We start from the raw sequence: 24,374 nt of genomic DNA, 5'->3' as shown, positions 1-24,374 counted from the left end.
GAACAGAACTTTCCATTTGATCAATTATGGTCATTCTAAGAGGCAGAAAGAATGATTATTCTGGACATGCTCATTTGCTCAGGATTTGAGATTAACAAGCTTTTATCCAATAAGTTTGTTCAGTTAGGGTGTTTTGACACCTATAGTTCGTTTACTGTGGTCCGAATCACTTGATGAGTTTGTTAACTTGTAGCTTCTTCCTGTGGTTTGGTTTGTTTTCACACAGAGAAAAATCCAAGCAAACAAAAATGCATGACTACAAACCACATGAGAATGAGTCCCCTCATTGGACAGATGGAGTTTGTTTGGAACCATACCGAGACCACCTCCTCCAAAGGATCTTGGTGGATCCACCTTTTGCTCTGTCTCAGACCAGCTTCAGCCACCCCCAAGACCGTATACTGGGTAAATGGTCATGGATCCAACCCAGAGTGCTGCTAATGTAACGTTTCCTTCAGAGGTTATACCTCTGGCTGTCCAACCAATCAGAATATGATCATATGTGACTCAACCCGACCAGCAAACCTCGAGATGACAGCGATAACATCTAGAGGCCGACTAATGCCAATTTTTTAAGGGTAAAAGATTCTGATCTTCATATACATATTTATACTTACATTTATACACTCTGCAATGCCAGGTGCTCAGCTGCAATGAGCACCGAGAGCATTGTAACAATGGAGCTAGGATGTACTAATGTCTTTCCCTCTATTTCATTTTTATCTCTCTCTGTGTGTACGTATTGCTCGCTCACACAAATGTCTGCAATTCCTCAACAGACTGCATTAGCACGCCACCTTTATCCCCCTTAAACATCTCGGCGGGTCTTCAAAGTTTCTAGCTGGTTGCCGGCGAGGTAAATAACAACTCCTCTGTGACAACATCTATTTAGCACAAGGACACATTTCCACATATTTCCCTCTGCCTCCATTTAAATGCTTTCTCCCCACAGAGGAGATGTCCCTATCTGCTATATAGGGCAGGATAGCTGCCTAAACCAAGGAGAGCCTTCCCCTTCTCTGCTGTAGATAAGAACAGAGGTCTTCTTGTCCCTGTTGAATTCTATCATCTAGAAGGCCCTGCTGATCCGAATGCCCCACAACATATAAATGCACCCCATTCTTCGTGCTGTGTGTCTGTGTGCATTTATCTGTGTGTGTGTGCGTGTTTGTAGGGGAGCATTTAGGGGAATATGTTCTCATGGCCAAGGCGCTTCCTGGGGTCTTTTGAGAATAAAGGTCAGATGAAAACAGGCTCAATTTAAGTTGCTTGCGAGAATTCCCATGGTTTCCTCCTTCATCTCTATCTTCCAGATAATGCCAAAAAAAAAAAGGCACAATGAGCAATTCTCTGCAATCTCAGAGAAGCTCTATTGATTAGAAAATGCTACAAATGCTGCATGTAATCCAGGGGCACAGGAATAAGCTGAGCCTGACCGAATGGCAGCCTCTGTTTCTCTCATCCCACCAGAAGAGCTCTGAGTGCAGGTCCCTCATTAATGGCACAGCGGATGCATCTTCTGTGTGATTATGGAGGAGCTCATCTGCACGAAGTGTGGTTCATTCTCAACAGGTCCACAGCAAATATACATACTTTTTTTTTTTTTTAAAGCATGCTGGGGGGAAAAGACTGCAAGTAACACAACATATAATTCATTCCAGGCATGTTTTTTTTAGGGGTGGGGGTCAATGCATCCTCTCACTCAGCTGCTGACACACACTTTAGATATGAATCAAATTCGAAGAATTTTCAGTGAGAATAACCTCAATCAGCATCCACCGTATAAACCTCAGCCTACCTGTTAACGTGGGATCCACGGGTGCTGGTAGGGCGCCAGATTCCCACTGCTGTTCTCTTCAGATTTCGTCCTTCTCCTTAAACCTTCCGCCAGCTCGCGGGAAAAACAAAGATAAAAATGAAAACAAATAAAAAAAAAAAAAAGAAAATAGCTCAAATACTTTGGGGAGGGAGGAGAGGGGGGAGGTCCCCCTCGGCAGAGCTCTACCTCGTTCAGTCCAACCGGGCCGGCAGGTGGGACTTCATGGCTGGAGACGATGACAGAGTGGAGACTGAATCCCAAAAATAAAGCTGCCTCTACTGCAATACCCACCACAAACAGCTCGGTTTAGTAGGATTCTCCATACGAGCAGCCGAGCTCGGGTTGGTCCCCGCAAGAAATGAATTTCTCTGCTGACAGTCCAGCGTGCCACAGGACAAATGTCTCTTTTTATCGAGGCCTTTAAACTGCAAAATAACCCCGAAATAACCCAGACGTGTCTGCGGGGACTCGGCGGATTTGACAGCCGGAAAGTATCACCTGTGTTGACCAGTGGTCTCAGCTACTCAGGTTTACTCTCTCGGACTGTGTTTTCTTCTTATTTTCCTAGGACGTCGACGATAAATCCAAAATAAATCCCAGTAAAGACAGCCAAGACGCTGCCGAGCTTCCGGCTCGGCTCGCTTTAGCTTGTATCAGAAACGGCGGACGCACAAATCGCGGTGCTCCAGCAGTCTTGAAGAGAAGGATGCTGCCTCTGCCGCTGCTGCTGCTGCGAGGATGCCGTGACCGCTCCGGCTGGCCGTCGCGCGCTCGCGCACGTGCGCACCCTCGTAAGGCACGCACGCAGGCAGGCAGCTACGCTCGTCCCCGGCGTGTGACGCGCGCCGCAGTGTCCTCCCTAGCAAGCCGGTCGCCCTGGCAACGCTTTCCTCTGACCTCAATATGGTCGCTTTTTCTATTAAAGCGTGTGGCGTTCAGCGTGCTTTCGTTGACATATTCACTTGCTAGTGACAATAGGTGTTAATCCGCCCTCTTGTATAAAGGGTGTTCCTTCTTCTCTTCAAGGGGACTAAAAAAATAGTGCTGAGGAGTTTCTTTTTTTTTTGTCGGCATCACTCTCCTCCTTTCCTATGCTCGCACCCAGCCCGGCAGAGCTGCATCATCATGACGTCAGAGGACATTAAAGGGATACTATCCCATTTTTTTTACATCCTCTCCTCCATCACTCTGCATCTTTCTTTCCCTCTATCCCTTCACCATTCTCCTAACCTCCACCATTTCCTCATCCATCCACTTCAGTTCATACTGGCAGACTGGCTAGTGCTTACTGCAGAGACATATTTGAGGCGTGAATATCACATTGCCAGGGCCAAATGAGACAATAAACTAATTTTACAGTGAAATCGCGGGAGATAAAAATGATACTCCCGACTTCACCAGCTTGCATGATTATTTATTTTATATTTTACTTTAAGGGATAATAATCATCAAACATCCAGCACGGCTGGGTCCCTGATCTCATCAGTGCAGATGGTAATGGCAGTGTGGTGGCAGCACCTGCTCCTCTGGATGCAACACAGCCACATGCCTGTCTTATTACCGGGTTCGTAACACAGCCAAACATCTGCCTCCGTCACTATTCCACTGCAGAGCCATGTATCCACAGTTGGTGGCTGATGCCTGCCAGGAATTCCCAGCTCGCTGAATAAAACTTTTCTTTTTTTTTTTTGCTCCATCGTCACCTTCTGCTGTTTGCAGTCACTTTAGTTAAAGTATAGTCTAACAACGGTAACCCCTAGGTACAGCCAGCTGATGCCTGTGCTCCCAGACAGATTTACAGCTTTACATCCGTTCACTATTCACGTCCTCATAAACCACAGAGAAACAGGCTGTCTCTCCACCCATGTGGGGAGCTGATCTGTTGTCAGTCAGCCAAAACATCATGTCCACCCGTCTTGCTTTTTACCTTCAGACACCTCAAAAATGCCTGAGAGGAGGCGGAGAGAGAGAGGAGGAGGAAAGGGGGAGAGCGGACACTGTGGGGCTAAAATTTCCACTACTGAGACAAATGGTCTCTGCCGGTCGATGTTCATTCCCCCTTTTGACATCCCAAGGCCAATCTGAGGAGGCAGAGGGCCTGTAAATGCGTGTCTGCATGTACAGCCGTGATTTTGATGTCCTACACTTGATAGACCCTAGCCAGGCATCAGAGGTAATGGCCCACCAGGGAAACCTGATACCTGAGCCTGCATGGACCATCCATGCCTGCACGCAGCTCATTCCTAAAGCCGTGATGCTATTTTGTTAGAGGTCAGTTTTGCGGTTGTTAAGCCCCGGTGGGAGCTGCTGTCCTGAGCAGAATTCATGTGTTTATGTGTGTGTTCCAACATCATTAAAGCCGGTTGTGCTTGATTACTGCAGCTCTCTGCATAACTGACCAGTCAACCGCCCCTTTGATGTGCCCCTGGGGTCCCTGCAGACACCCACCTCAGATTCTTTTCTTCTATTGTCTGGATTTTCAAAAGAGAGCTACTTTAAAAGGAAATAGTTGGTGCCCACAAGGGAAAACAATGCATTGAGACTTACAGGGAATACATTGTTACACTGATGTGGAAAAAAAATAAGTACATCCAGTGGGGATTTTTTAACTTTTTCATCATATTTTTTCCATCAAAGTATGAATTCTGCATCTTAAATCTCAAAAAGAAGAGAGCACAGTTATAGAATGGCCTGTTCAAAGCCCAGATTTGAATCCAGCTGAAATGTTGGGGGATTTAAAATGAGTTGTATATGCAAGGAAAGCCATAAATCCTGCATATGAAGGGAATTTGAGTGATTCCAATCTTTTGACATCCAACATCTTAGCCACTCATTTATTTTTACTTGCATCCAGTTATGTTTAGGATCAGTGTTAAAATTCTCAGCCTCATATTCTGAGCGTTTCACAGTCAGGCTGATCTCACTATCGTTCTTTATGTTGCCTAAAACTCTACCTAAGCTTTCCAGTGTATCGTAGCCGATTCTGTGGTTCAAAAATCAGGTAAGCTATGGATGCATCAGACTTTTGTATTATGCTTTTTTAATTTGTATTTCTTGCACGTGCAAGAAATATATCTGTATCACCTTTATTTCCAGTGGTCTTGATTTTGAATCCAGTTTTCTTTCTATTTTTGCTTTAAAAATCTGCCTTCAAAATCATTTATGCATGCTGTGTATCGACTTTACAACCTGCTTTGCTTGTTTAGAAGCAGAGGCTAAATTAATAACGGATACGACGCTAACTTAAGAGGCCAAAGTGTACATAGTTTTTTTCCACCAATGCTTTTTTACAGCTATTATCTTTAAATACACAAACAAAGGAAAATCAAGCTTCTGTTCTTCAAGTACACTACTAAAAAGCTTGCAGTTTTTTCCACCAATAATTTTTTACATCCATTGACGTAAATCAGTTGAAGTAATTTTCTTTGTAGTGTTGTTTAGTACCACCGCAAAACTAACAATTTAGCTTGCACTTGCTACAAAATGTTCCTTTTGCACTACAGACAGTAACGCAAGTGTTTGAGTCCAAAGTGTACTTACTTATTTCACTGAATAATTTCACACACAGTAATAAATCTGTTGAATAAATAAGTGAAAAAAGCTAATTATCCTTATGCTACTGTTGAGGTAGACCACCAAGAACCTAAAAATGTCGTTGGAAAGTGTTACACTTTATTCAAAAACAATACGAGGATGTACGTACATGGCACTGTAAGGCACAGTAACACATGTCCACACCCTGTGGATTTAATATTCCATTAACAGGCAGGAACAACTGCTACATTCTTCAATATCACAATCAAATAATTTGTTTGCTCTGAGGTGTTTGCAATAATATGTCACTGCAATCTCATAAAGCCATTAACCTTTCTGTCTCAGGCACCCAGAGTATTTTCTCTCCGCCTAATTTACTTTCCAGCAACCTGACCCAGTAAGTATACCCACAAATCCCTTCTGTGTTTGCAGACTGAGACGTACGACACTGTCACACACTTTAAAACCGACTGTCCAGGAGAAATACGTTATTGGTCCCTAGTAATTAATTCACAACGACTGTAGTATGCACTCACCTATGTACACATAGTCGGAGGGTATTACTCCTCTGTGGGTAGGGAAGGCCTGCAAAAGTCTGTTCAAATAGCTGGCAACAAACTCAGAGCCAAGAGCTTTTAACTCACAAAGCTGTTTAGGGGAAAAGAGACAGAGCTACTACATGGCTGGACCTTAGCTTGGCAGGAGAAGCAGAGGGACTGCATGGTACAGACACTTTAAATGCACTCATTCTCCTCTTCTTCTCGCAACAGTAATTATCCTTCAGTCATACAGCGCAACAATGAAAGCTCAAAATCTTGCCCCTCTTATCCTCCCTCGGTGGCCTTATTCCATTCTCTGTAGTGTCACCATTACATCTTTAAGGCTGTTATATATCACACAGTGTCTGCTCTTTACTGCTAAAATTGTCCCAGATAACCTTTGTTGACTTGTGCATTGCTTCACTTTCCTTCTCTTCAGTCTTTATACCTCCGTGTTGGCTGTGAGGCACCTGCCTCAATCAGCTTCCTGCTCTTTACCTCCTGGTGTCATGCTGTGTTTCACACACTCACATTCTCACTTATTACTATAAAGGTTGTTGTTGTTGTTGTTTTTTTACCAGAGAGTTATTTATTGGAAGTGTTGCTCTGCTGCAGATTGCGATGTATGAGTCAAGTATAGCATAGAAAGATAGCTTAAGTATTAGTTAGATCTGTGGAGCACGGTGTCATTGTCCATTCTCAGTATACACTGGAGATAAAAGATGGAGTAGTCGCTGTGAATGGTCTAGCATTGGCTATGGGTGTCAGCTAACGCTAGCTATTTGGTTGCATTCAGGCATTTTAACATGGAAGCTAACAGGGTTTGAAACACTTATGGAGCCAGCCGTAAGTGTTCACGAGACTCATTAAAAGTCTTTGGCACCCAGAGGTTGTGTACTTATTTTCATGAAGAAAAAAGTATTTCCTCTTTGTCACATTACTGATGTGTTACGATCAAGGGTAATAAACGCTACCTGCTAGCCAAAACTAGCACTAGACTAGCATGGTTTTTATATGGGCTACAGAACTTTAAACTGCATGCTGAGGAAGCTTAATTGCAATAAATGTATATTGATAATTTATCACATTGCACAAACACATCTTGGTTGCACATCTTACAACAGTAATCTTTCCTTTTATACCTGAAGTTGGAAGATTTCTGAGTCATGAAATGAAATGATCATGATGTTTATAAGCTAGGGTTTTTTTTTTGTTTTTAAGCCTTGAAAAAAATATCAAGCTTGGCTGATTATTTAGCTTATAATATTTAGTGTTTATGTTGTGTTTTTTTTAAAATAAATAATGGAGCGGTCAAGTCAAGTCAAGTCAAGTTGGCTTTATTGTCACTTCAACCATATACAGTTTAACAGTACACAGTGAGGCGAAACAACGTTCCTCCAGGAACCAAGGTGCTACATGCAACATAAATTTACAACATAAATTAACAGAAAACACTAAACTAGCTAACTAAGAGGCCTAGTTAGCTGTAAGTCCACATTAATAGATGCATGAAACGTTTCGGTCTCTACGAGTTCCTGATAGTAATAACCTGTTTCTTTAGCCACTGCTGTAGGTAGTGTAGAGCAGCTTGTGTCTGGGAGCTCATCACAATGTCACATACATGCATTGTTATCTCTGTGATAATAAAAGTGTTTACTATAGACTCGGGATGTGTTTGGGAGTTGTTTTTCCATGTTAAGGTTGAGAAAGATGCTGGCCTCCTCCCGAAGCTGCTAAATCAATACATTCAAGGTTAAGTGAGATCTAGAGAGGAAATGAATCCAGTATGTTGTACAAGATGTTGTAATAATTGCTAAGAGCATAACTGTCTCTGCAGAGAAACCAATACTTCTACACCACAAACCTCAGAAGGCTTATGACCTGCTGAGGTTTCTGTTGATTTATTTACCTGCTTTCTGTCTTCCCTCCATTTCCCACCCTCACCCAGAAACCCTCTGCCAGCCTCTCCTCTTACCACTAAGTCTCCTTCCCTCCATCCAGCTATCGTCCCTCCCTCCGACCCTGCTTTCTGATATCTCTGCTCCTCAGCAAGCTTTCACCCCCTTGGGGTCGGGGATCGTATCCCTCTTCTCTGATCTGAAGCAGCAGGGAGCCCAGCAGATTAGTTCTGAAGTAGCAAAGCTTGCATTGGTTCCCATCATATGCCGCACCTTCTCTCGCTCTCTGTAGCAGTATCTCAGTGCCACACGCAAACACATGCTATTAGCTGGAGAGGCATCTGTTTTTAATTGTACCCATCTGAGCACTGGCATAGTTTCCACATCCATGAATCGGCCAGAGCTAATTGCAGCACCACATGTCCCTTCGATGCAGGCTGTTGCACTGAGATATAAAGAAAGAGAAGGAGAGAGGCCTGCACAGTGTGACTTTGCATTTTTCATTGACTCCTCCGAACTTAAAACTTTATGGCCTAGTGATCACATATGCACGTGTAGTTTTTATTAACATTAATAGGTTCATATGTTGCAACGGTGAGTGAGAGAGGCTTCTGAGAGAGGAAGTCTGGACGCATGCATTATTCATGGTAAGGAGGTAGTAAACTCACATAATGAACAAGCGAACATGTGCTCGATTGATGCAAGTATTGAGCTTCCCAACACTTTATAGTGCAAATGGACAGCAGCATATGTTCAGCTCATACAGATGGCACACATACGGTATACAGAATGGAATACACCCCTGTAATTAAATAAACCACATGATCTCCAAACCGGACAGTAGAATAATATCTGATAAACTCAAAGTAGAGACCTCACTGCAGAACTCATCACACCTTTATTAAAGCCATTTGCTTTTTCTGTACTTCATATGACCACTTTAATTTTTGGTGACAGACTCAGACCTCTTTAGCCTGGAGGATAACCGGTTTTAAAGTGAAGCCAGTGCAGGTCCTTTACTGGTGCAAAAAGAAAAAGCAGTCCCTTCTTTTTAAAATTGGAAAAATGCTTGTAGAAATTCCCAACTTTAACAATCAAAATGTTTACAGCCTGGTACAATAAATATGTTGGTTTATATGAATATGTTCCTTCTTCATAACAGCTGTACATGGATGACTTTTTCTAACTCATCTATTTAGATGCCAATGCATGCAGCTGATCCAAGTATAAGAGGCCTCACTCTGGTAGTTAGAGCTTCGTTGTAAAGTCGACCTCTTGAACGTGTTTGTGCCTTCTTAGGAATTCTTTAATGGATTAATGCATCTCTAGCAATACAATTCAAGGTTTCTTTTTGCTTTTTGTTGTTAAAAACAAAGCTGCAGCATGTTTGTGGCTGTACAGATGACACGTTTTAGAGTTTTACCAATGCCGCCATCTTGGATTATTAAGGCACAGTGAGGACTTCCAATTTTCCCAGTTGAAAGTCCAACTTGGGGAGGTTAGGGTCCTGACTGAACTTGAAAATTCCAGCTTCAAATTTATGCACTGTTAACACTAATTAATAGGTTTTTAGGACATGAACTGGACCCATAAGGTTTGTTTGCTAGCATTAACTGTGCACCCATGTATCCTGGCTCCTGCAGTAGTAAATAGCAGTAGTAAAAACACCAAACAAGAAGAACCAAATGAGGAACAAACATTCAAACATATTCAGGAGGGCTTAAGGGCTTCATAATATCACAGACTGTTCAAAAATAAATAAATAAAAAATATGGGTTGCTATGAGGTAGAGCCAGTCCAAGAAGTTTGTGCTTGCTTCTTGCTCTGTTTATATTTCTGCCTTTTTTTTTTTTTTTTTTTTGGAAACTTGTGTGATTCTGGCAGTGTGCTTTGGGTTGTTACCGGGCAGGAATATTCCTCCACTGCGAGGTTTCTGGAGCCATCCTGTCAGGCTGTGTTTTTGCATATTCACAGGCATTTCTGGTGCCATCTATAAATGTCACATCATACATCACACTCATTCCTCTGAGCTTCATTGTGAGGAAAATGCATTTACTACAGCAGTCTTGGCTAGAAGTCCACTCCAACTAGGCCACGCCACATATTGAATAGTTTAACTGATACGTTTTCAGAGTAAGTTTTATCTTGTAGTTCTGTGCTACAGAGGGAGCAAGAGTTTGTTTTATTAATGTATTTTTTTTAATGTCACGCATATATGTTTAATTATACCATGCTCTATAAAGTCCATGAGCTGTCACAAAATTTAGATTTCAGCTAATAATCCCTGTACCTGCTAGGTTTGAAGCACTTGTCCATCTGTTTTCCACAGCAAGACTATCCAAGTAATGCAGTGCTGTCTGTGGCATTTTCAGAGGACAGCCATTGTGGCGCTAATGACTACAACTTCAGCAAGTTGTATGATTCGCAGATGTTGTGCAGTTGGTTGGTTTTTCTATAGAGAGGGTGTTTCTGAATTTAAGATTTAACCTGCTATTAATGTGTCAACCACAAGAGTTTAGCTTTTACTGCAACACCCACGACACATGCAAAGATCCATGAGCACATGGGAGCACATGCACCCACAGGATATAATAGCTGTAAGATTGATAATCCTGCCTGCACATATCTAGAGTGAACAGAAGACAGGGATTATGTGGTTATTTCAGCCACCGATCGAATAGTCATCCAGCAGTTAAATCATCTCAAGTAATCAGCATTGTGTTTTCCAAATGTAATGTTACAGGAGTTTATGAGCACAGCAGTGAGACTCTATAGGGAATCATAGTTTATGGCTTAATAACTAAAAGGAAAACTTAATAAATGTGCGTTTTGGGCCTCAGGCTGGCACACCTCTCACTATAGTGTTTGTCTCTGTTAAAATGCATTGTGTCATACAATATGTGGATTTTCAGGCCATCCATTATTCCAGCTGTTTTTGCCTGCCTTCTCTCACGTAGTGAAGTTCCTGTCAGGTCCTCTTGTTTCCTCTCCTCATCCCAAACAGTGCGTGGTAGATGGCTTCCCCTTACCTCAGCCTGGTTCTGCTGGAGGTTTCCTCCTGTTAACACTTCCTGTTTGCCATTTGTCACTTCCTGTTTGCCATTTGTTTGGAAGTTGTGTTTTGATCGTGTCCTGTGGATTTTTGAAATTTGGCCATCAATTTCTGGAGCAAAGACTACTCAAATTGTTGGAACTTTTGGTACAACCCTGTCTGGATTACGACTTTGATACAGGATATTGGACTGGACTAACGGAGTTAACGAGGTAATTGCAGGCTAGCCAACGCGTTACCAGGCTAACAGCTGACTGAGGAATCAGCTGACTGAACCTGCTACCAGGGTAACCAGATAAAATGGGGCCGAAGAGGACACCGACAGCTGAGGAAGTCGAGGACATTAAAAAGTCCCTTGACTTCATAATGGAGGAAATTTCTACTATCAGGTTGCAGCAGAAAAATATCATTGAAATTGTGGAGGAGGTAAAGCTCCTCCGCATCCAAAATGCCGAAAAAGATAAAAAGATTGCATACCTGGAAAGTAAGGTCGCTGACCTGGAACAATACTCCAGGATAAACGACGTCATCATCACTGGGCTCCATATTAAACCCCGGTCATACGCTCAGGCGGTGACCGCTGACAGCAACGAGGAACCTGGAGAGCTTGACATTAGCTCCACGGAACAACAGGTGGCTGCTTTCCTGCGGTCCAAAGGGATTGCCCTGGACTGTAACTCTGTCGAAGCATGCCACCCTCTTCCCAGGAGGAACGGCAACATACCGGCTATTATATTAAGGTTTGTAAATCGAAAGCACAAGATTACGCTGCTGAAACAAGGAAGAAAATTAAAAGGATCTAATGTCTTTATCAATGAACATCTAACCAAACACAACGCTGAAATAGCCAAAAAAGCGCGACACCTTAAGAAGCTGGGAAAAATCCAAGGCACTTGGACGACGAACTGCAAAATATTCATTAAACTAAACGGATCACCAGAGGAAGCCAAAGTTCTGACCATTAAAAATATGGCGGATCTCGAAAAATATCAGTGAGCAACACGATCTGGACGGCAAACAAGGTAACAGACAACCACACACTCACTTATGACACACACTGGAAGGAAGAACTCAGATACATCTGGAAGAATCAGCTGCATCAGTCAGACAGTTGCAGAATATGATCAATTGGAACTGAAAACATTTAACTATATGGATCACAATACACACGACTTGGAATATGAAATAGATCCAGACAACAACTTTTTCTCATCTAACAATAACAATTGCTGCTACTATACAAATAAAGACTACAATCAGAGGATTAAAACTGAGAATAAATTATCAATTATCCACTTTAACTGTAGAAGTCTCTATGCTAATATATGTATGAATCTATTCCCTAAAATTACTAGACCTACCTTATTTATTTTAAACTCACTCCATGTCTCAACATCACATTGTGCAACTCTCATAGACAACATTTTTGCAAATGACATTGAAAATAAGACTGTAAGTGGACTCCTGATTAACGACATAAGTGACCATCTTCCAATTTTTACAATCTATGATAGGAATTACAAGATCAATAAAATGGACAGTAAAAAAGAGTACAGACGAGTAAGAACAGAAGAAAGAATGAATGCATTTAAAAAAGATTTATTGAAGGAAAACTGGGGTGAAGTATATCAGGAACAGGACGTTAATAGTGCTTATAATAAATTCCTTAGAATATTTACATTACTGTACAATACCAACTGTCCAATAAAGCAATATAGTAGGAAACAGAAATATATGGACTGTCCATGGATAACAAAAGGTCTGCAAAATGCATGTATAAAGAAAAATGCTCTATACAGAGAGTTCTTAAGAACGAGAACTAAAGATGCTGAAATCAGATACAAAAGATATAAAAATAGGTTAACTAATATACTTAGATTTAGTAAAAAGGAATACTATAAGAAGCAATTAGATATAAATAGAAATAATAATAAAAGATTATGGGAAATCCTGAACAGTGTTATAAAATGTGGGACTGGACAAAAGAACTATCCCAAGTATTTCATTTGTAATGACCATGAAGAATACAATATGGATGTTGTGGCAAATAGTCTCAATGAATTCTTTGTAACTGCTGGACCAAATTTAGCAAGAACAATCACTGATCCTGGGAAAGCACAGGAAAAACCCGATACACTGATTGACAGAAATCCATATTCTATGTTTCTCACAGCCGTTGATGAAAATGAAGTTCTTGAAATTGTCAAAAAATGTAAAAATCACAAATCTTTGGATTGTAATGATATTGATATGATAGTGGTTAAAAGAGTCATTGAGGCTATTATAAAACCATTTACATACATCTGTAATTTATCATTTCAAACTGGTCGATTTCCAGACAGAATGAAAATAGCAAAAGTTATACCTCTATACAAATCTGGAAACAAACACCATTTCACAAACTACAGGCCTGTCTCTTTACTACCTCAATTCTCAAAAGTTCTTGAAAAACTGTTTAAAAACAGACTGGAAAAATTTATAGATAAACATAAACTACTCACTGAGAGTCAGTACGGATTCAGATCAAGCAGATCAACATCATCGGCACTATTAGATTCAATAGAATACATCACAAATTCCATAGACAAAAAGCAATATGTGGCTGGGTTATTCATAGACTTGACAAAGGCATTTGACACTATAGATCATGATATATTAATAAGAAAACTGGAACGTTATGGTGTCAGAGGGGTAGTTTTAGATTGGGTCCGGAGTTATTTAAGTGACAGAAAGCAGTTTGTGAAAATAAATGGTGGTTGCTCCTTATGTATGGACATTGCTTGTGGTGTACCCCAAGGGTCAGTTTTGGGTCCAAAATTCTTCAACTTGTACATTAACGACATCTGTAAAGTGTCCAAAGTATTAAAAATGGTTCTCTTTGCTGACGATACAAACATTTTTTGCTCTGGTGATGATCTGCAGAATTTATTGGAGGATATGACTAATGAAATAAGTAAAGTGAAGTTCTGGCTTGATAAAAACAAATTATCATTAAATTTGAATAAATCTAAACTGATGTTATTTGGAAATAGTAGTTTAAATACAAATGCAAAGATTCAAATAAATGGTGTTGATATTGAAAGAGTCAGTGAAAATAAATTTCTGGGGGTAATAATAGATGAAAAACTTAACTGGAGAGCTCACGTAAGATATATTCATTCCAAAGTATCACGAAGCATTGCAGTACTAAACAAGGCAAAACAGGTATTCGACAGAACATCACTTCATATTCTCTACTGTTCACTGGTTTCACCATACTTAAGCTATTGTGCAGAGGTCTGGGGCAATAACTATAAAACCACATTACATTCACTTTTTACTCTTCAAAAGAAAGCAATTCGAATCATCCACAATGCAGGTTATAGGGAACATACAAACTCACTATTTTTGCAGTCTGAAATATTGAAAATTGACGATATAGTGAAATTCCAAACAGCACAAATTCTATTCAAAGCAAAAAATAAAGAACTGCCAGGTAATATTCAGAGTATGTTTTTTTTGAAAGAAGGAAGTTATAATTTAAGGGGTTTTTGTAACTTCAAAACAATGAAGGTACGTACTACAAGAAAAGGCTTTTGTGTTTCTGTTCAAGGAGTGAAACTATGGAACAAACTGAATATGGAATTAAAGCAATGTCCAAACATAAAACTGTTCAAAAAGAGTTATAAAAATATGATCTTCTCGATCTATAAAGAAAAGGAAAATATTTAAATTAAGTGAATGTCTCTATTTAAAAACAAACAAACAAAAAATTCATGATGTGATATTATAGTATATAGTATATCAGAAATCTGTTCACTATTTTTATTACAAATTATATCAGTAAGGAAGCTGACTAAATATTCACTGATAATTTATGGGACAGGGGTGGGATTAAATAAGTGTATACTTCTTCCCACTCCCTTTCAACATGTAAATTAATCAGAATGTTTTTTGTATGTAATTTGTATAGTATATTTTTTTTCTCTCATTTCTTTTCTAAATGTACTTGTATATTGTTCACATGTTGAAATAAATTACCAATCAATCAAAATTACCAATCAAAGAGTTTTTCCTTCCCACTGTCGCCAAGTGGTTGCTCAAAGAGGGTTGTTTGCTATTTATTATTTTAAGGATCCACCTTACAGTGTATAAAGCACCTTGAGGTGACTCTTGTGATATGGTTGTTGTGAAAGCATCATTAGAATGAACAAGATGTAAAATAATCCTGCTGCCAGTGATTGCACCGATGTCGTCCAATGCAGATTTCACTGGCACTGGATGTCAATGAGTGTTGTCCGGATTGCTGGCCTTTGCAATATACTGGTGTGCCTGTCGAGCAAAACACAGCCTCTTTAGTTCAATACACTGTGCTGTCAGCTTATCTTCCCTTATGTTTTTGAACATTGTGAACTAACAACCCAGAGAAAAACTTGTAGAGCATATTTTCTAAGTATTGTATCAGCTATTACTGTTAGGTGACTTAAACGGGTGGATTTAGTAGCAGAAACACACACGGGCTCGGGATTGCGGTGGATCCGGATTTATTTACAGTACTAGGGGAATATTTACAAGGGATGGGGCTATGTACAGTGACAGGGTAAATGTGCGAGGAGACGGAGCCGAGCGGATGAAACAGAGCTGAGGTATGCGGGAGGATAGGTGGCGCACCGGAGCGACCTTAGGATGAGGGACAAACAGAGTTAGGGGATAGCGTCGAAAGTCAAGATTTAAACTTAGGTGAACGGGGAGAGTTGGAGAGCTTACTTGAAACACAGAAAATATAGGTATGGGCAGTGGTGACAGGCTGGTGCGAGGTAAATCTCTGTCACAGATCCGAGAAGGCCAATACCAAACGAAACAGGCAGGCGAGCAGGCGGCGAGACAGGCTGGTGCAGAGGGAAAGCAGGCAGGAAGACGGATCTTTAAACATATAGCTTAGTAGCGTGGAATCAACAGACTCTTGTGGAAGCGACAATACTCCGACACCAGACGTCCGTCACACAGCTCCATAAATGCTCCCACCAGTAGTGGTTTTTGATATGGGCGACACGGGCGGTTGCCCGGGGCGGCATCGTGGTGGGGGGCGGCATCACGGGCATCGGCAAAAAAAAAAAAAAAAAAAAAAAAAATTGCTAGTACTCATGCTGCCCCGACATCATGCCAGCGCATATTGGGAACGGCATAGGCACCGATCAGTTTTCTATCGCCCATTTGCTGGGAGTAAGGGCGCCCTTCATTTGCAAGGTGCGCCAGAGGGAGTGTTCGCCCAGGGCGCCAAACAGGCTAGGACCGCCACTGGCTCCCACTGATGAAGTCCGATGCGCCGCAGGTGTCCTGCCTACCTGTGCCGAAAAGGGAAACAAAACCCAGGAACAACAACACACATGCCCACCAGATCCTAATAATTACTGCACAAATCTCATTTTATATGTCACAATGGATGTATATAGCCATATATTTGATGGATTACAAGCATTCCTGTGAAGCTCATACAATTGCTCCTGTCCTGTCCTATGATTGTTCATCCTCACGGTGATCTCACTGTGAGAAACGCATGCTTTCCACCACAGCTTTCATGTAATTTCAGTCAAAGCTGAAATTACATGAAAGTAACCAATGAACTGAAAGTAACCAATGCCTTTATCAATCGTTTTTGCTATTTGGAGCCACTTGCCTGTGTTTCCATTTATTTATTTATTTATTTATTTATTTTAAACTCACTCCATGTCTCGACAGCAAAATTTATTCGCCAGTTGCTGAAGCCATTATTAGTAAATGCTGGCTCCAAATGAAACCCAAACCCTTGTTTTAATAAATATAAATAAGCAAAGCAAAATGCTAAACCTCTGTGCACACTGTATTCTAGCACATTTATATTGGTCCAACCAACTTTTATTTAAACTTATGTGCTCATTCTCAAATGGTGATGGGGGAGACTTTTGAGGAACCGGTCATCATGGGCCTTCTTGAGGACGAGCACTAATACCATCAGCAATGCTAGCATCCTCAGTGGGTCCCCTTCTTCATATCCATCATCAGGCTTTGCCTTTCCCAGTTTAGATCCCTAATGCTCCTGACATTTTTGTTAATTGTTGTAAAAGTTCACGCTCACTTTTAAGTTTCCATAACTGAACGTTTATTGATGAAAAAACAAACCCTTATGCACGTTGCTAAAGCTAAGTAGGCTAGCTAAAAATCGCACATTAGCTAACAGGAAGTCAGTGGAAGGACGTAAGTTCAAGGCTGCACCTTATGGCTAATCAGATCTTTTTTTCCCTATAGTCTAAAACTATTTTTTAATAATGTATCTTTGTTTTTATAAATTATAGTATTCACTGTAAACATTAAAATTATAATAGCACACATGTGCCCCTTGAATTCACAGGTGTAACTAGTTTTTCCAATGATCATAGATTTTCTAACTTGTAAGTCATTCTTTCAAATCTGTATTGTCAATGAAGTTTTTCTGAAGTATTTGACCACATTGTCTAACCCCACTAGCCGTTTGTGGCAGCTATATGCTGACATGCAGTTATGCTTTACAGTTAAGTAACCTACAGCCTCGAGTGAAGTCAGAAACCTACAGGAGCTAACATGCAATTAAAATGTTAAAAGGCATTTTGTTAGCTATGCATAAGCCTTGAAGAAGAAAGTGGACGAGTCTTCGACGGTACTCTGATAGGAGCGTTAATTCCATGACTTTTGTTGGTCCTTTCATGTGACACGTTCTTATGTGTAATATCAGAGATTTTTAAATGGGCTGTTTTGAATTGCAGAACAATAAATGCTCGATTGTCTCTTTGCATTAACCCTTTGATTAACTGATGACCTATCTAGGTTAGGGTTTAGGGATAGGGTTTTAGCTTGGCTCCAGCTCCCTGTCACCCTGAGCTGGAGTTAATTGTGACAGATGGAATTATCTTATCAAAGAGTATGAACTAATTTGCTTTCTTGCTCCTTTTAACAAGTTTTTATTGGTCTTGATCTCATTGTACTCATCACATTAACTTTAAAGAGTCTTGGCAACATTGCTGCACTCACGTCCAGTGGGTCAAGAATTATGAGGTGATTAGCATTTGTGAATCCCCACCACCACTACCACCACCGACTTTGCTGAGACTTTGGAGGTAATAAAAGGCTCATTTCCAAGAGTTTCCAAGCAATTAGCAAAATAATGTCATTTATTTTCCACGAGTGACAGGTAATGTATGACTAACTGACTGCTTGATGTTAATTGATTGCCTTACTGACCCCAACCAAAGCAGAATAAAGGATGCCATTTAATAAAGCAGAACAAAGTGTGAAAATCAACATTTTCTATCATGCACGGGTTTCTAATACAGACCAGCGTGCTCGCATTTCCATGTGTGACTGTACAGACGCCATTATGAATAATAAGCAGAATGAGACGCAGTTTTACCGGTTATTAGGCAGGCTTATCCTGGCCTGACATTTTGCTGAGTGTAATTGTTTTTGATGTATTTAATTCATCCACTGTCTGCCTTCCTTTTGTTTTCTTTTGCAGCTTGCTGCCTCGTGAGCAAAGCATTCAGAAACGGAGAGGCACCATAAGGAGCACAGCTAAATCAACATAATGAAAGCAGAAAGTGGCTCCTCTGGGAAGAGTATCCAGGTGATAGGCATCTCAACGACTCTATCACGAGCTATATCATTGTTCCAGATGGATGACGTTGAGCTTAAAGCAATAGTTTCCTTGCGATGTGTAAAACACTTAAAGTTTCCAGTGTTATTAGATTAGGTGATTAGATACTTTAATGGTCCCTGTGGGGGAAACTGGCTCTAGATAAGAATTAAACAGAAAGCACTAAAGATAATACTACATGCAATTTGTAAAAACGAGCACCTGAGTGAGTGTCTCACTCATTAGGAAAGGTGTTAATATAAGGAAATAAGGGCTAAGATAAGGGGAAAGAGCTAAAAGGAGCCAAAGTTTAAATCAGTGTATTTTTTATAAAACTGGTCGTGGTGACAAGGCTATGGAGAATTAACGTCCCGCTTTACTGTTTTAATCAATTCTATAATACCTTTTAATCTCTTTCAGTTCATTACTTGTGATTAAAGTCTTGCAATTTTACGGTTTTGTTCACTCCTGTTATTCTACTTTGTTTCCACATAAAGACTCATTTCCAGGAGCACCAGCAAATGAAAACTTTAATAAACCCACTTGTATCAACTGTCTTACACTAAGTGATACACAAGTGTAAGACCCAACACCAGACGCATTTTCTGGAGCTGGAGAAGACCAAATTAGAGTTGATAGAAGAGGCACAACTGGACGTACTGATGTCAGTATCCATGCATCCAGTTCCAGTTGTTAATCAGTTACAGCTACTCTGGCGTTAACGAAATTAACACCAGGTGCACTAGACAGGCAACGATGAAACAATCCCCAAAACGGCTTTACAGATGGAGGCCACTGACATTCCTCCACCCCCATCACCTTTTCTGACTCTAAGTCACAGGGTCAGTGTCACTACTGCTCTAATGAGGCCATATCTGGTCCTTCCATAGGTAGTCCAAATACTCCAGGATGGCACATCAATATGCGCCATTGCCAGAAGGTTTGCTGTGTCTCCCAGCACAGCCTCAAGAGGATGGAGGAGATTCCAGGAAACAGATAGTTATTCTAGGAGAGCTTGACGATGCCATAAAAAGTCCAAAATCCATCAGCAGGACTGGTATCTGCTCCTTTGTGCAGGGAGAGGATGAGCAGTGGAAACACCTACAATAGGACCTCCAGCAGTCCACTGTGTGACTGTCTCTGACCAAACAATCACAAACAGACTTCATGAGGGTGGCCTGAGAACCTGACATCCTCTAGTGGTCTTTGTGCTCAATGCCCGGCTTCATTGGCATTTGTCATAGAATATCAGAATTGGCAGGTCCAGCACTGTTGCCCTGTGCTTTTCACAGATGAGAGCAGGATCAGCCTGAGCACATGTGACCACGTGAAAGGGTCTGGGGAAGCCGTGCAGAACGCTGTGCTGCCTGTAACATCGTTTGGCAAGACCAGTTTGGTGGTGGGTCAGTGGTGGTCTGGGGAGGTGGACCCTTGGAGGGACCTCTACAGGATAAGCAATGGCACCCTGACTTTTATTCCTAACACATTACCCAGTCCATATCAGTATAGAGATCCAGTGTGATTTTTCTTATTGAGTATTTTCAAAATGTTTTTTTTTTTATTTTTGAGCAATGTATATGTATACAAATCTTTTTGCGTCCGTCTTGGCAAAAGTTAGTTATGACTTGCAATTATAGACAGCAGCAGTAAAAAATATTGTCATTGTGAAAGCTGAATACAGATTAAGTTTACAGTTACGGCTGAATGTTTTTACTGTCGTTAGGGACATGAAAACAAGGAACCAAATGCATTATTTCTCCAGAGTAAAACATGAATGTACGGGGATACTTTTACACGGTGAGACTATATATATATATATACATATATATATATATATACACACACATAGCAGAGCAGCATTAAAAGTAAACAGCATAAAGTGGAGTTGGTTCACTCCTACATGAAGCCATTTCATTGCACTAATGTTGCCATGACACTTTCTCTTCGTGAAAGTATGAATCTCTTTGGTTCATCTTCCTGCTCGCCATCTCCTGCGTCTCTCCAGGTACATGACTAATGAGGCCAGGATTTAAAAAGTCGCAAAGCCTTTGCAGAGATTTACTGTTCTATTCCTTGTTGCTCCCTTTTCTTTCAAACATAAAGGGATTGGTTGTAGAAACCCTGCTACTTCTTACATTCTTCACAGCTGATTCTAGCTGTCCACCGGGCACTGGACAGCGAGGCTTAAAATCCGGCTCTAACTCTATCTCCATGTGAGATGCCTCGAAAAAAAAAAGAAGCCAAGACCCTTCTCCTGGTGTTAATTAACTCCTCTGATGGCATTCATGCTGGAGGGGGTTGCTGATTACCACTTTTGCCATCATTTGCCTAGTTAGAATATTTAAAGATTCATAATGTTGAACTTATGCGTGTGGGCATCCGTTCCTCCCCTATTTCACTCTGCTGTGAATTTAGCTCCTGGCAAATATGCGTCCATCAGAGCCGTGGCACGGAAATTCTAATGGTGTTGCAGAAAAACAAGCATTCAGAAGGGGACTCATTAGAAGTGCGAAAACAGACTGATGGAGCCAGAAGATGGGAGGAATAAGCAAGGTAAGGTGAATGAGATGGATGGCCTGAGTCACAACGGCACCGAGGGCGATGTTGCCATTTAAACCCCGCTCACATGCACACAGGTAATTCAGCAAGGAATGGTAATGATAAGGAGAGTGGCAACAGTCAACAGCGGGACATGCTATCTTTTCATGTGCCAACTCTTGTAAATCAGCGCAGTTCCAGCAAAAAGGGTGGAAAAAAAATGAGAAAAGGAAAAATGCCAGGCAAACTAGCACCACGGCACAGTGCAGAGGATAAGAAAGAGTCAGCTTTAGGATTTAAGGCACAAACATTTAGCTTTATTAGAGTCATAGGTGATCATACTTAGTCTAGAGATCTGAGTGATAAGTTATCAGGTAGCACTAAGCTTCATTAACAAGCTGCATCCATAAACTACAAGAAACACAGAGATATACATGTGACTGATTAGTAAAATAATAGAATTTCACTCACAAAAACTGAAACACAGTGAGACTGGGAATTTTAACACGAGTTTGGGGTCCATAGAGACCAAGTAAAGCGCTATACAAATACAGGCCATTCACCATTTTACCATTTGTGGGGATCAGCTAACTTTTGTTGGCTTAATTTTTCAGCCCCAGAGTTAGAAGTCTGACTGAGACACATCTGGAAACAAACCAGACACTGATGTGGCTGTGTCTTTGGGTGAGGATCTGGACGACCTACAGCAGGAGTAAGTGAAGAACGCTTCAGTGGGTTTGGAGGAACAATTTCACGAGGACAGGAAGACTTTTCCACAAGGAACTAGAGGAGTGGGGCATGTTCTCTTGTAGGCTCTCTGGAGAAGGAGGTTCTGTGTGAACTGTCATCATTATTGCATCTGGAGACCAATATGGTGCTCTACATGGATGTTGGGCTGGAAATACTGTAACGGAGGAATTTTAGACACAAGAGTCCATGCGTCAGGACTGTGATGCCAAGATGAATAGTGTGTGTGTGTGTGTGCCTTCCCGAGTGGCTGGATTGCCACTGATGACTGAATCAGATGATCTGTATCCTTGCTCAAACATGATTTGGTTTGAAAGTAATAATCATTTTGTTCATAATTACTCGTTGTATACAAAGTCGGTAGTTTTGACATTGTAATGTTTTAGAAAAAAACCATTCAGCAGCGGTGCTGCTGGGAAAGTGAAGACAAAGTCATTAAAACACAGACGATAAAGTGCTCAAAGCAGCAGATTGTATTTTCACTGTGGCTCAAAGGGAAGACAGTGCTTGTCTAATGAACAGGCTACCACTTGGTTCCAGACTAAAACATATTAGTAAAAAAGGCTAAAGCACAGCAACTTTTGTGAAATCTCTTACTCTTGTTTGAAATCTCGACACGTCCCATAAAACACAAAAGAAACACTAAAAAAGGAAAATATTTCATTCCCAGCTCCATATTTTTAATTCATGGACTTACTGACATAGCTTTGCATGAATGACAGCTGAAAATAAACCTTATATAACTGATACTGGGCCTTGGTGCAGACCTTACTGTAAGGTCACTCTCCTTTCAAAGCAAATATCTTCTGATTGGATTTATTATGGATATTCCCTCTCAGTGACAGATGATGCAAAAGGAGGAAAACTGTTTGAAACAGAGATTATTTGCACAACTCATTATCTAAAACATGCAGAGCATTCACCAGCAAAATACCATATATAATATGACAGCAAAGAAAAGTATAATAGGTCTCCTTTAGTTTAAGTAAAGGAATGACCTGCTGCACAAATATCATAAAGTTTAACAGTGAAATATAAGAAGCAAGGGTTGTTTTATAGTCCTATTCTACTTTATATATTAATGTGCTGGTACTATGCCATTACAATGCCACATATTAATACACACCAGTTAATTAGGTACTGCGAGGACTTGGTTGGACCCCCTTTGCCTCCAGAACTGCCTTAATTCTTCATGGCATGGATTTAATAACGTGCTGGAAAAACATTAGTGTCCAAAGTGTGAAAATATCTCTCACACCATTACACAACCACCATCACGAACCGCTGACATGTGCTGTTTTTGCAGCAGAAAGACTCAACAGACCCACCAATTATTTTCCTGTCTTTTATTTTCCAATTTTTGAGAAAAGTTTTCCAGTTCTCACAGGAGTGGCATTGGTGTGGTCTTCTGCTGCTGTAGCCCATCTGCAAGATTTGACATGTTGTGCATTTGGACATGCTTTTCTGCAAACCGTTGGTGTAACAAAAAGTTATTTGAATTACTCTTGCTTTCCTATCAGCTTGGTCTGGCCATTCAAGGCAGTTTGGTCCAGAGAACTGCTGCTCACTGGATTTTTCCCTCATACCATCACACCACCAGCAGTTTGAACCACTGACACAAAATAGAATGGATGTTTTTATGCTGTCTGCGCCAATTTCTGACACTTCCATCTGAATATCACAGCGGTAATCATGACTTAATAGACCAGGAAACATTTCTCCAATCTCCTATTGTCCAAATTTGATGAGCCCATGTGAACCGTAGCCTCAGTTTCCTGTTCTTAGCTGAAAGGAGTAGCACCCGGTGTGGTCCTCTGCTGGTGAAGCCCATCTCCTTGAAGATCTAGTGTATTGTGCATCACGAGTTCTGATACAATCATTGTAACAAGTGGTTACTTGAGTTACTGTTGCCTTCCTATCCATGACCATTTTCCTTTGATCATCAAGGTACTTGAGACCTGCCAATCACTGGATACTTTCTCTTTTCTGGACTATTCTCTATAAACCCCAGAGATGGCTGTGTGGGGAAATCCCAGTAGATCAGGAGTTTTTGAAATACTCAGGCCAAACCATCTTGATCGTGTCTACAGGACTAAATGTTACTGCCACATGACTAAGTCAACAAATGAAGTTCGCAGTAAATAACAGGCCACCGAGTGCACTGTGTGGGTCACGTAAGTGTTTCTAATAGTTTTTTGACAACAAAATGGGAATAAGATAGATGAGTGTATGGCAGCGAAGCCGAGACCTGTTAGCAGAATGAATCGGTGATGGTGTTGCATTTTCCTAATGAAACTCTGTTCTCCCTTAGAGCCCAGGATTATGTGATAACCAGGAGGGCTGGTGCCGAACGTGATTAAACACAACTTGATTTGACAAGAGAGTAAATGAAAGTATTCAGTTTGGATTCTATTATGCGCTCATTGCAGGGGCAGAAAACGCATTTATTCCCCACAATGAAACCAATTTTGCCTCACTGGAACCAAGTTTCTCCAGCTAGGATATGTTTTTGGCCTAATTGCTGCCAGTGGCTAAGTCCTATCCATTTGCATCGATCTCCTTTGAAGAGAGATGCAGATGAGCTTAACGAGTGTGCTAATTATACTGGCTCAGTGTGGGGAGC

The 24,374-nt window shown here is 40.9% G+C and overlaps 1 protein-coding gene across 1 annotated transcript in view; it reads right to left on the bottom strand.

The window, feature by feature from the left end:
• The window catches only part of nlgn2a (neuroligin 2a), a 254,588-nt gene extending 252,019 nt beyond the window's left edge, over nucleotides 1-2,569 (bottom strand). Inside the window, exons 1-2 of the mRNA XM_080876002.1 lie at nucleotides 2,006-2,569; nucleotides 1,799-1,891 (exon numbers count right to left, since the gene is read on the bottom strand). The gene's annotated coding sequence lies outside the window, so the exon portion shown is untranslated. The remainder of the gene's footprint in view (nucleotides 1-1,798; nucleotides 1,892-2,005) is intronic.
• Between the last annotated feature and the right edge of the window lie 21,805 nt (nucleotides 2,570-24,374).

Source organism: Rhamphochromis sp. 'chilingali' (assembly GCF_963969265.1).
Source record: "Rhamphochromis sp. 'chilingali' genome assembly, chromosome: 1".
Lineage (NCBI taxonomy): Eukaryota > Metazoa > Chordata > Actinopteri > Cichliformes > Cichlidae > Rhamphochromis > Rhamphochromis sp. 'chilingali'.
Note: the sequence above shows the minus strand (reverse complement) of the source record. Positions and strands in the feature narration are given on the sequence as shown.